This window comes from Xyrauchen texanus, chromosome 10, assembly GCF_025860055.1.
Source record: "Xyrauchen texanus isolate HMW12.3.18 chromosome 10, RBS_HiC_50CHRs, whole genome shotgun sequence".
Taxonomy (NCBI): Eukaryota; Metazoa; Chordata; class Actinopteri; order Cypriniformes; family Catostomidae; genus Xyrauchen; species Xyrauchen texanus.
In genome coordinates, this window is record NC_068285.1 from 13,541,858 (window position 1) to 13,554,102 (window position 12,245).

Below are 12,245 nucleotides of genomic sequence, written 5' to 3' on the forward strand. Positions count from 1 at the left end.
GAAAATAATGAGCAACATCTAATGGAAAAACATCCCGGAGGGTATATGAAAGATCTTAGATATGGCTCTGTTGAACTTTTCCTGCTGTAAGCCACAGCGTTGGATTCGAAACTCATCAACGAAATATCTCAGAGGTGCTGCTTTGTTGATGAAAACAACAACAGATTTTTCTTAACTACCAGAACATGTTCTTACAAATCAACTGATAACCTTTGATAACCTTCTGAAATGATTTAGGAAGGCTTCTTGTTCCTCTCTGAAACTAGCCTAGATTACATGCACTCATTTTTGTGAAAAAATATAATCCGATTGCAGTTATTTATATGTACTGTAAACTTTGCAATCCGCTACAAATATTAGTTTTCATGTGCATTATATGAAGTGCATTACATAGTGCTCTAAAGAAGTGGAGAAATCCACTGCGAGCATGGCACAAAAGTCAGTAATTACTGTTTTTGCTTTGTTGACATATCAAAAATGGCAGACATATCAAAATGTTTTTTTGTTACTTTACTTGGCAAACGAAGAGAATTAGAAACAGCGTCCAAACATCCAGCCTGGCTTAACAATATTAGCCTCTTGCCTCTTCTTTATCCATTAACCAGTGGAATGTATACAGTGGAACGTGTGCAGTGGAACGTGTGCTGAGGAAATGTGTGCAGTGGACAGTATGCAGTGGAACATGTGCAGTGGAAAGTGTGCAGTGGAACGTGTGCAGTGGAACGTGTGCAGTGGAACATGTACAGTGGAACATGTACAGTGGACCATATGCAGTGGAACATGTACAGTGGAACGTGTGCAGTGGAACGTGTGCAGAGGAACATGTGCAGAGGAACATGTGCAGTGGAACATGTACAGTGGAACGTATGCAGTGGAACGTGTACAGTGGAACGTGTACAGTGGAAAGTGTGCAGTGGAACGTATGCAGTGGAACGTGTGCAGTGGAACATGTACAGTGGACCGTATGCAGTGGAACGTGTGCAGTGGAACATGTGCAGTGGAACATGTACAGTGGACCGTATGCAGTGGAACGTGTGCAGTGGAACATGTACAGTGGAACGTATGCAGTGGAACGTGTGCAGTGGAACGTATGCAGTGGAACATGTGCAGTGGAACATGTACAGTGGAACATGTACAGTGGAACTTATGCAGTGTACAGTGGAACGTATGCAGTGGACCATGTACAGTGGAAAGTGTGCAGTGGACCGTATGCAGCTGGAACGTGTGCAGTGGAACATGTACAGTGGACCGTATGCAGTGGAACGTGTGCAGTGGAACATGTACAGTGGAACGTGTGCAGTGGAACATGTACAGTGGACCGTATGCAGTGGAACGTGTGCAGTGGAACATGTACAGTGGAACGTGTGCAGTGGAACGTGTGCAGTGGATCGTGTGCAGTGGAACGTATGCAGTGGATCGTGTACAGTGGAACGGAAACACAATTTTAGAATGACACAACATTTTTATATATTTTTTTGCTTAACTCTTTCCCCGCCAAACACAGAATTTTCCGTGTTTTATGAAAAAACACTTCCCCGCCAAACACGGAATTTTCCGGGTTTCCGTGTTTTAGGTGTTATACGGTAATGAAGACCCCTCCGCATGTTTTGAAAGAGTACGCAACTCTTTGATCAAAGAAACAGACTGCGATCGTCTCAAACATGAAGAAGTGGAGTATGAGAAGCTCAAAATATCAGACATAAACATGCCTTTTTATCAGCTTTTTGTCTGAAATGTTGTTTTTTGACAAAACCTACCTCTGTTCAAGTCGCAATAAAAAAAGAACAAATGAAGATAAAATAAAATCGTTTTTTTTGCCTAAAAGTAGAGGCTCAGATCTTTATTGTGATATATAGCATCTTCATATATTCATGGAAGAAAATATTCTGCGGGCCATTAAAGTTTAGCGAAAATCGTCAAAAACCCTGGCGGTGGCTGATAACTTTTTTTAAAAACGCTGGCGGGGAAAGAGTTAATAGGATGCCATAAAAGAACATGTGAGCCTTGCAGAATACAGTGTGAGCCCCCATAACCTTAATAATGCGTGTTCCCATTGCTCTTCATGATCCATACAATATTCCTGCAGCAAGTATCGTGTAATTGCCAATCAATTTGGAATTCATAAAAGCACTGTTCGCTGTTCTGCGCATGTGTGCAGGCAGAGACTAAAAACGGTTCAAGCAACAAAAATGAAAACGAACGAACGTTTTTGCCGAGCGTAACCTAAAATGAGCACAAATTGATTTTAAATTGTTCCGGAGTGAAAACTTTATTTTTAAATGCTGATAAATGGTTATAACCTGTTAATTTCATTCCGATATTTTTTATCCATGAAAAACAAATCCTGGTCCTGATTGACCTGCTCCGAACAGGACTCGAACCAGCATCTACATCGTGGGAGGTGGACACGCCAACAAAGAGGCTAAAGGCTACAGCCTCTAGCGTCAGTCGCTAGTGCACCTCTTGAGGCCAGGGGAGTGAGGATTTACACATACCCCACATCTATTGCATACCAGCTGGCTCCCGTTAAATTCACCCCCTTAAACCTCACTCCCATCCGGGTCATGGCACCACTGTCATCGGTCTTGCTCGACCTGCTCCAAATGGGATTTGAAACCAGCATCTCCAACATGGAAAGCGGGTGTGCTAACGAGGAGGCTAAAGGCTACAGCCTTTAGCATCACTAAATAGTGTGCCTCGAGGCCACGGGAGTGAGGTTAACACATACCGCACAGCTGTCACGTACCAGCTGGCTCCCATTACACAAAGGCCAAAGGATTTATCACAGTACATTTTTTTTAATTACACCACTTAATTTTGCCCCCCAAAAATGAAATGTGCTTTAATCCTGAAGGAAACTTCTGCATCACACATTCATTTGTCTAATTGCCCGTTGTGGATGTCCCATTCTGTTAATGAAGACCTTTTTAACAAGTATGTATAATTACTACATATACATACACGGCTAATCCAGATAAATGAGAATATTATTAGAGGTAAAAGGCATATTTCTAAGTTGTTTCCAAGTCTTCACGGAGTTATTGTTAGAAATGAAGCACAAATACAGATTTGATGCTGACGGGTTTTGACTGGGAAGCAGATCTGTAATTAAAATGGTATTTTTTTATTAACTGTATGCTTCTTATGATTTCTATGCTCAAAAATCCACCACAGAGAGAAGGAAAATGATTGCTTATTTTGGGCTTGTTTTTCCAGAACAGATTGCTTGATTCTCTTGCGAGATCTGGCAACTCAACGATTGTTTTTTTGCACCCCTGAGCTCAGAGTACTCTCTTTTTAAAAAGAACGTTATTAACCATTCCTTTATTTTTTTTTCTAACCGGTTACCATTTGGAAAGGAGGCTTCGGAACTTCTGAACCAAAATGAAAAAATATATTTTCAATCCCTGTGTGCAAGGTAAGAAAGTAGTTGGATTCAAAGATTTACACGGCTAATATTCTTCTATTTAACAATTACTTCAGGTCTACACCTCCCTTTCAATCAGAGGACAATTTTATTCAGATCGAGCTCTGTCAAATCAACTGAGGTGTTTACATGAAGCCTTTTCAGTCCGGTTGAACCATCGGTCGGATTGTAAGCAAATTATTATGTTGCATGTAAACGTGGCCATTGTGAAACAAAGCAAGCAAATGTCATTTTTGTGAAAACAATGGTTTCCACAGTGATGTATTGCAATGGGAATTAGTTTTCAATGATCGTTGAGTTCAGTATAAATTAAGCCCAGACAGAAAACCGTGGTTACAGTCAGGTACTTGCAATGGAAGAAAAATGGCAGCAGTCCATAAACATTAAAATACACTTTTAAGAGTATAGCCACAAGATATACAGTAAATATTAAATGTGTTAACATGATTTTAGAGTAATAAAAATCAGGGATTTACTGGCACTGCAGCATTTACCAGATGAAAGATTTATATATATATATATATAACTTGATACTGAAGCACTGGTACTAACAACTGAAGTTGTAAACAAGTTCTTAGGCTGAAAATGTTAAACTCAAGATATCTCCCACATTATCACTTTGCTGTGTTCTAACCAGATGCGTTGCAATGAAACGTAAATCTGAGCTTTTGTCCTAAACAGCTGTGTCCATGACAACAAACAAGCGAGAGAACAGTTTGCCAGCATTGCTTTTATTTGTGTGGCGTTGCAGCTCAAATCTCATTGGTAGAAAAGGCCACTCCACATCACATAAATATTAATCGTGTTGCATCACAGTATTTCTGCTTTTACTAACTTGTCGCATTGTAACTTGTTGCACCAGGCTAATGATACCTTGTAAGTCAGGTACTCCAAATAGTTTTTAAGAGCATTGTGTGCATTGGATGATTTAGCAGGTATATAAAACCTAAAACAAGATGCATTTTATTTAGAAGCAAAATGACATAAAAGATATTAAGGGAATTTTAACAGGGTTTAGCTGTAATTATGTTTATAGATAGATATTGACATGAGCTATTTGCCGATGTTTTTTTTTTTTTTTTTTTTTTAGTTGTTAAAAAAAAAATTTGACATGTTTTGTTTTTTTTGTCTGTGAAGAATGTGAGATTTGGACTGTGGTATGCTCTGATGGGCACTGTAAAATTATACAACCTGCTCATCCATTTGTCTGTCTAAAGTTCGGTGGTTTGAGGATAAAATACTGATAGGCAAGCGCTACCTCAGCAACAATAAATTAATTCCAAGAACAGATTGTCTTGGTGTAATCTGGAGTCATGATCAGAATGTTACTTAGAATGAAAATGTGCAGAGTTAAAAAAAAAAAAAAAAAGACATGCATCCATGCATGGCATTTTTATTAGGCAGAGTCAAGAGTTCACATGCACTACACTAATGTCATAATAATTACTTGGCAGAGGTGATCAGAGGTTAGCTCATTCAAAAGCTTAAATCTTAAATGAATGAATATCTACTGTGGATTAAAACATCATTATATTTCTTCGTAAATAAAAAGAAATATAACGCCTGTGGCTAAGACATGTTTTAGGTGTTTTACATTATTAATAGCATGTGACCAGGGTAACATACATAATTTTAAAGCTAATTTTAAAAGCACAGTTTTCTTTGTTGCGTTGATGTATTTTCAAATGGCAACAGGAGTTTGAGTACGACATATTAAAGGGCTCTTCATCTTTTTTTTTTTGTACTGTTCTTATCATTACGTTTTCAGTGTGAACACATTACTTACACTACTTTTACAACAAAATGGCACAGAATAGTGAACAAGTATCCGAGCGGTTTGTAAATCAGTACACACATATTGGGAATTGGGATTACAATGAAAAAAAAAAAAAAAAAACTGAGAATCAGAGACTTTTAAGGGCAACACTGTCCCAAAAAAGATTAAATGATGCATAATTTAACCAGAAATAGTATGCCATCTAAGCACCTACATAATACAATTTCAGATGCACTAATCCAAGCATCAGGGAACTGCAAAAACATGTCTTCGATTTTTAAACAATATCTAAAATGTGAAATATCTCTGGTCATTTCAAGACTGGACTACTGCAATGCTCTGTTGGCTGGCCTTCCAGCGAACACAACAAAGCCACTGCAGATGGTCCAGAAAGCAGCAGCACGTCTGGTTTTCAATCAGCCAAAAATGGCTCATGACACTCCACACTTTTCACTCCACTGGCTACCTGTGCCTTCAGGACAGCCAATGGAACCAAACCCTCTTACTTCAATTCACTACTCCAGGTTTATGCTCCAACTATCTGCGGTCTATGAATGAGCGACGCCTGGTAGTCCCATCACAAAGAGGTCTATTTCACGATTGTTCACTTTTTCAGAATGAACATCCAACCTTCACACAATCTGCTGTTACCTTCTCAACATTCAAGAACCAGCTGGAAACACATCTGTTTCGTGAGCACTTAACCAACCCACACTAACTGCACTTTAACTGCACTCAACACGTACTTAGAAAAATACAAATCAAAATAAATAACCCGTGTCCGTCTCTTTCTTCTGTGCTAGCATCTTTACTACTCCAGCCACTGTGAGAACTTGGCAGTCCTATACTGCGAATGCTGTTAAACTTTGTATGACAGATTGGTTGCTATGTGTCTCATTTGTAAGTCGCTTTCGATAACAGCATCTGCTAAATGACCAAATGTAAAGTCATCAAAGTCATTATATGACAGCAACTGTACACTTTAACATCTATTAATTCAGAGATCCATTCAATCAATGGTATGCTGTTCAAGCAGCTGAATTAAAGAATATATAAAATGCCAATATTTGATAAGATCATTTTATATATCGTTGTTCCTTACAACTAAAAATGCAATAAAAAAAACAATTCGGACAGACAAGAAGCGATTTTACTTATCTAGTAATTGGTGTCACCAACAATGGTGACTGATAGGCCTAAAGTGAAGTTCATTTATTTACACCCTTCTTAATCTCATTAGTGTGTTTCTTTGCTTTGAGGTCTTTCATTAGACCTCTGAATGTTAATTAATGGTTCACTCTTCCACTGTTTGCAAAAGCAGTTTTTACTCCTCTGAATAACAAATTAAGTATACTTGAATTTCTTTTGATTTCCTTTATTATGAAAGAGCATTCTTTACATTATGTTTATGTTATGACGCAGCCATCCTAATCACAAGGGCTTATCGTAACAACATATACCTACCTATAAGGGCGTACTCACACTAGGCAATCTGTACTGTGCCAGAGCACGTTTGACCCCCAAAGTCCAGTCCATTTGACTAGTGTGATCGCTCCGTACCATGCCCGGGCCTGATGCGATTGGGCAAAGGGAGCACTTTACAATGATGGACTCCATTGTGCTGTGCGAGAGCACTTTTATTCCGGTTTTCTTCAAAACAAAAAGTCACATCGTAATGACATAAGCGTGCTCAGGCCTGGAACATTAAGTGCAATGTGAGTACAGGCCAGCGGGGGTGTGGGGAGTGGGGACAATCGTGCTTGGGCATGGTAAAAGGCAACCGGGCCTAGTGTGAGTACGCCCTTAATTATACTACTATAAACTCATAACATAACCAGACGTTTTGAATCACGTCATGCATGCACAACAAAAGGAACATGAATTTTAAGCTCTTTAACAACTGTTTAATTCTAGTAATATCAGACTATGATGGGAGCTAAAATGAGCTTTTTCCTAGACACCTGACCATTTTTCTCTCTTTAATTCCTGCATCTTTCAATTGGGAGGAAAGCTGACGCATTAGCCTTGAACCTGAATTCAGTGCCAAAGGAAAGCGGTCTCAAAGCTTTTTGAAGTCTCTGCTTGACTACTTGACTGTATATACTTCAAAGCAAATGATAGCATAAGAAGGAAGTCAAATTAAGGCCACGTCCAGACAAATCCATTTTCATTAAAAACACTGTTTTCAATTTCCGAACGTCAGTGTTTTTCGAAGTATGCCGTTCTAGAGAGCATTTTCGAAAGACGCTGTTTTCGGTGGAGGAAAATGCCATTCCAGTGTGGATGAGAGGCGTAAACATTAGCTAAATCTGTGTTTTCAAATGAAAACATATTACAGTGGATGTGGTCTAAGATATAGACACATTCTCAAACCATGGAAACGAAACCTTCTGTTTTGCTCAGGGCCTAAAACGTTTTTTTTGTAGAATGTAACCAAAATGGGAACAAAGTCCCTTTCAATTGTTCCGTAGAGGAAACATTATTTTTAAATGCTGGTGATCGGTTAATGACCACTTAATTTCGTTACGATAATATTTTCATGAAACCAAAGACTAAATGGTTTATCTCTGTAAATTTTTGGAAACTACACCACTTCCTGTAGCCCAAAAAAACGAGGCTTCACTCTCAGAACATGATAAATACGTGCTTTGATTCTGAAGGAAACTGCTGCAGTTAATGTGCATTGTGGGTGTGGTCTTCAGTGACATATACAGGCACAATTAATCCTTGGATTCATTAATCCAAGGAAAAATATTGAGGTAAAAAATGTCTGTCGTTTTATTTTTAAATATGATGCAATACTACAGAGTTGATGCATTGACTGAGAACCAGATCTGTAATTTAAAAAAATCTCATTAAAATAAAATAATTAAATTATTAAAATAATTTGGCCCACATAAAATGATGCTTAGTCCAAACGTGCCCATGCAGTGTGTGCGCGTATGCAGGAGAGAGAGAGAGATTTAGGCAATAAATTGATTTTAGATGGCCAGATGTATATTTGAAATATAGTACTGTGTAAATATTTTATGCACTTAAGATGTTTCACAAAAGCATTTGCCTTAAGATGGTTATTTATATCTTCAGCTTTAGTGTGTCACTAGGAAAAATATATTTTAGACTCCCAAACATCACTTTTGCAAATAGAAAAGATCAGAATATAAGAACAGGGCGCTCTGCAACAGATGTCATGGCCCCCACAAACACCCCACTGAACATCGTGTCAGTCTGAGTTTACATAAAGAGACAGAAGCAATCGAGTTCAGCCTAAATAGATAGAAGAACTGTGATGAATTCTCCAAGAAGCTTGGAACATCCTATCTGCCAACAACCAAGAAAAACTGTGTACCTAGGAGAATTAGTGCTGTTTTAAAGGCAAAGGTGGTCACACCAAATACTGATTTAGCTTTTTTTAAGTTTACTGGACTTTGTATGACATTAAGTGATAAATGAAAACTAATTTATGTCATTATTTTTGAAGACATCCTCACTATGCAACATTTTTCACATTTCAGTACAGTATTTGTAATATTTGGGGGTATATATTTAATACTAAAAATACATTTATTGAAAAGACATTTTATATACACTACTGTATACAATGCTTATGATTTCTATGCTAATTCCCCTACAAGACAAAACAAAAATGGCATAATTACGCTTATTTTTGGGTAAGGCAAGTCCCTTATTTTGACCGTTTCTTATGCCAGATCTGTAAACACCACAACTGTTATATTACCAACCCTTAGCACAGAGTACTTTCATTTTATAATGAATGTTATTAACCATTTTAATTCATTCTAGACAGTTTCCAATTGGAAAGGAGACTGTGGAACAATCAAACCTGAACCAAAAAAATACCTTTTCTGCTCAGAACGATCTGAAATGAAAACATTTGGTTTTTAGTTTTTGAAATGGATGACTTGGACCAAATAATAAAGCAGCCACTAAGTGCCCAACATAGATGGGAACTCCTTCAATACTGTTTAAAAAGCATCTCAGGGTGATACCTCAAGAAGTTGGTGGAGAAAATGTCAAGAGTACATTTCTGCAAAATCTAGGCAAAGGGGGACTACTTTGAAGATGCTAATTTATAACACAGTTTTGATTTATTTTGGATTTTGTTTAGCAACAACATAATTTCCATAGTTCCATTTATGTTATTCCATCGTTTTGATGACTTTACTATTATTCAAAATGTAAAAAAAATATATATATATATATATATATATATATATAATAAAGAATAAGTGTTTCAAAAATGTTGACCTGTATATTTAAATACTAGGCAGTGTATACTGGTCAGAATTTAGTATATAGTAAGCTAGTATTCCATTCCTAGTGTAGTGTCTGACATTTCATTCCCAGGCTTTCAGCTACCCTGCTCTGCATAAGTAGTATACAACACTAGGGAAAAGAGTATACGATGTGTGATGACTCCACTCAAACTACATCAGCACTGGCAGTAAGCTGAGCAGTGACCCATGGACACTGAAAGAAATGGTGATACAAATGTGAAAATGAGCTGTTTTTTGCAGAAGATGAAACTGCCCTAGGTTTTCATTCATATAAACTGACATCGCAGAGCTGTGAAGCACAACCGAGTCGATTTCTCTGAACAGATTACACAGAATTATCAGAAATGCTGGCAATTAATGTGCCGGTTGTTTCCAGGCAACCATCTCTTAAGGCTTGCACACATCAAACAGTGTTAATAGGGAAAGGCCAAAGGTGGGGGAATTTATTAACACAATCAGTGTCTCATGCTAATGCACGCCACGAGGCCAGAGTTTGATGGGTTCTACACCGCATCAGACTCCAGCAGCAATGGCATGCTTCATTAAAATAATTTCCATAAAAAGAACTGAAAGCAAGCATGTTTATTGCCCGTTATTCTGTATATAGGTACAATGATGCCCTCTGGTGCGCACTTGTTTTTATTGCTCACAGCATTGACAAAATGTTATTTGAGAATGTTGTAAGCTTGCAGGGAACGAAGTTAACAACTCTTGTTATATTGCAGGGAGAACAGCCTTGATTTGTCAGTGTTGGATATTGAACCAAAGCAAGGGATAGTTCAGCCAAACATAAACAATCTGTAATCATTTACTAACCCTTCTGTCATTCCAAACCTGCATGTTTTTTCTGCTTTATCGAGACACCAAAGCAGATGTTTTGAAGATTATTCACAAGGTTCTTTTCGATACTTCACCATAGCTCCCGAATCACATTCATGCTTGTACATCAAATTTGCCATGTGAAAATGCATTGCATCAGGTTTTACAGCAATGACGAACGCCTAAGGCCTCTTGTAATCAATTATGATGCGTCAAGTTTGAATTTGGTCAATGCACGCTTTCATGTATTGAAAAGAGCATGCATAAACGTTCTAAATAATCTTCCATTGTGTCAATGCAAGAAAGTAAACCTGGTCTCATAATGAAAATGTGACCATGTACATTTTTGCAAAACTTGTTATGTGTGTCTCCAGGTATAATTCTCCCCAGTTTTCAGGTGAAATGAACATTATGAGCACTACAGCAACTTGTGTGTTTTATTCACTTTCACTCAAATCATGAGTTTAATGGCTGATTATGACTTTTTCCTCTCTATTACTCAAACCCTGCTATTTTATGATATCGACACTTACTCGAATGCATCTTTTGAAAAACAATACATTTTAATGCTTGTATCACAGACCCACCTACATACACTGATCAGCCACAACATTAAAACCACTGACAGGTAATAGTATTTATTACCTTGTTACAATTGAACCTGTCAAGGGGTGAGATATATTAGACAGCAAGTGAACAGTCAGTTTTTGAATTTAATGTCTTGGAAGCAGGAAAAATGGGCAAGAGTAAGGATCTGAGAGCCTTTGGCGAAGGCCAAATTGGGATGGCTAGACGACTGGGTCAGAGCATCTCCAAAACGGCAGGTCTTGTGGGGTGTTCCCAGCATGCAGTGGTTAGTACCTAACAAAAGTGGTTCAAGGACAGACATCCAGTGAACCGGCAACAGGGTCATGGGTGCCCAAAGCTCACTGACACATGTGGGGATTGAAAGCTAGCCCGTCTGGTCCGATTCCACAGAAGAGCTATTGTAGCACAAATTGCTGAAAAACGTAATGCTGCCCATGATAGAAAAGTGTCAGAACACACCGTGCATCACAACTTGCTGCGTATGGGGCTGCATAGCTGCAGACCAGTCACAGAGCCCATGCTGACCCCTGTTCACCGCCGAAAGCACCTACAATGGGCATGTGAGCGCCAGAACTGGACCTTGGAGCAATGGAAGAAGGTGGCCTGGTCTGATGAATCACGTTTTCTATTAGATCATGTGGACGGTCGGTGAGTGTGTGTCATTTTCCTGAGGAAGAGATGGCAGCAGGATGCACTATGGGAAGAAGACAGGCCGGTAGAGGCAGTATGATGCTCTGGGCAATGTTCTGTTGGGAAAGCTTAGGTCCTGGCATTCATGTGGGTGTTACTTTGACACATACCACCTATCTAAAGATTGTTGCAGGCCACATACACCCCTTCATGGCAGTGGCCTCTTTCAGCAGGATAATGTGCCCTGCCAGACTGCAAAAATTGTTCAGGAAGGGTTTGAGAAACATAAAGAGTTCAAGGTGTTGACTTGGCCTCCAAATCAATCCGATTGAGCATCTATGGGATTTGCCGGACTAACAAGTCAGAATCATGGAGGGCCCACCTCTCAACTTACAGGACATAAAGGATCTGCTGCTAATGTCTTGGTGTCCTCTTTCAGAGGTCTTGTGGAGTCCATGCCTCGACAGGTCAGAGCTGTTTTAGCGGTACGAATGGGACCTACATGATATTAGGCAGGTGGTTTTAATGTTGTGGCTTATCAGTGTATATACACTTATTCCAATATGAACAGCTTGCGGAGTAGGTCACCTGAAAGGTGGAGTCGGAGGACCGCGCGGTTCAATCCAGCTATGAACTCAATCTGGCATGTGACATAACAGAAGTCAAAGCAGCGGCCCAAAATGATGTGGTTGGTTCAGAAAACGTC